Source organism: Octodon degus, unplaced genomic scaffold, assembly GCF_000260255.1.
Source record: "Octodon degus isolate 3935 unplaced genomic scaffold, OctDeg1.0 scaffold00067, whole genome shotgun sequence".
Lineage (NCBI taxonomy): Eukaryota > Metazoa > Chordata > Mammalia > Rodentia > Octodontidae > Octodon > Octodon degus.
The window spans coordinates 5,559,021-5,561,108 of record NW_004524643.1 but is presented as its reverse complement, the minus strand read 5'-3'; positions in this window follow the sequence as shown (position 1 = coordinate 5,561,108).

Sequence of the window (2,088 nt, the reverse complement as noted above, 5' to 3'; positions counted from 1 at the left end):
CCTGTTCGTAGCCTCCCAAGAACTGGGATTACAGGTGCTCACCACCATACCCAGTCTTAATCACCATCTCAGCATGCCCCTGGGGTGGGGCTGGAGATGGAACCCCCACTCCTGCACCTGCTTGCAGGTGCTTTAATCCCCTGATGATAGTGTCTTCTGATGTGCAAAATTTATTAACATTTTTTGTTTGCTTTTGAGACATAATTTTGCAGCTTAGGCTGGCCTTGAACTCACAGAGATCCCCTTTCCTTAGCCTTCCAAGTCCTGGGCTTGTAGGCATGCCACCACTATGTCAGGACAAAATATACTAATTTTTTTTTGGAGACAAGATCTTGCTATGCAGGCTTGGGTTCTGGGATTGCAGCTGTTTACCATAATGTGTGGCTCAAAATATATTAATTTTTATAAAGTCCAACTTATTTTTCTTTTGCTACTGATGCTTTTGGTGTTATATGAAGACTACATTACCTAGTTCAAAGTTATAATGAGTAAGCCATATGTTTTCATCAAAGAATTCCCTGTTTTAACTCCTGTGTCTACATTTTCAAGCCATTTCAATTTATGTATAAGGTGTGAAGGAGGAAGTGCCATTCTTTCCCATGTAGATACCAGCTGCCTCAGCACCATTTGTGGACTAGATTCCTTCGTCCACATTGAGTGTTCTTGACACGATTGTCCATTATCAACTGACTGTAGGTATGTGGGCTTATCTGGTATCCAAATTTTATTCCTTTGCTCTGTTGGTCTAGACTTATGCCAGGATTACACCACTTTTTAAAAAAATGAATTTAGGAGAAGGTCTGCAGGGTCTCACTATGTAGATCGGACTTGGAGTGATTCTGTTTTCAGCCTCCCAAGCACTGGGATTACAGGCTTGTACTAGCACGCCCAGTCTCAATTGCCATCTCAGCATGCCCCGGGGGCAGAGCCAGCCTAGCAGGCTGGGGACTGAACCCTGATCACTGCTCTGCTGAAGCAAGTGCTTTAGTCTGCTGAGCTATCTGGCCAGCCCAGATTATACCATTTTGGTCACTTAAAAAAAACTTTGTAGTAAATTTTGAAATTAGAAATGCTAGTCTTCCTATTTTATCCTACTTTTTCAAGATTGTTTACATTAGTTTTCAAGATTCTTTGTGTTTCTCTATGAATTTTAGGACCAACTTATTAATTTCTGAAAAAATTACTAGCTAGTATTTTGAGAAGGCTTATATTGAATCTATAGATCATATGGAGAAATATTGGCCTCTTAATATTATATTGGAGGATGTATCTAAAAACATAGAATTTCTTTCATTTATTTATATCTTCTTCTGTTTCCCTCAACAGTGTTTTATAGTTTTGTTGCACAAGTTGTCTTTCCCTAAATCTCTCCTATGTATTCCATCTACCGATACAATTAGTTTTGCCTAGTCCTTTTTTTTTTGTCTTTTTTTTTTTTTTTTTGGTGGAACTGGGGATTGAACTCAGGCCCTTGTGCTTGCCAGAGAAGCACTTATTCCACTGAGCCATCTCCCCAGCCTTTTTTGTCTTTTTGAGATAAGGTCGCACTATGCACTTCAGGCTGGCCTTGAGCTCACTTTGTAGTGTCAGGCTGGCCTTGAACTCCCAACAATCCTCCTGCCTCAGCCTCCTGAGTGCTGGGATTATAGATGTGCATCACCATGCCTGGCATTTACCTATTCCTTTTTTTTTTTTTTTTTTTTGGTGGAACCGGGGATTGAACTCAGGCCCTTGCGCTTGCCAGGCAAGTGCTTACTCCACTGAGCCATCTCCCCAGCCCCTACCTATTCCTCTTTAATCTGCTGGGTTTTATTGCTTTTTCTTGCCTGTGACTTCAGTGGATCCTCCACTACAGTGTTCATTAGAAGTGGTGAGATGGATGTCCTGGTCTTATTCCTGACTTTAGGGGCAAAACTGTGTCTTTCACCAATAAGTATGATATCGAGCACATGGATGATATTATGTGTCCTGTAAGCTGAGGAAGCTTTCTTCCACTCCTACTTTCTTTTTTTCTTTTTCTTTTAATTTTATTTATTTATTTATTTGTGTGTCTGTGTGTGTGTGTGTGTGGCCAGCTCAGCCCACCAG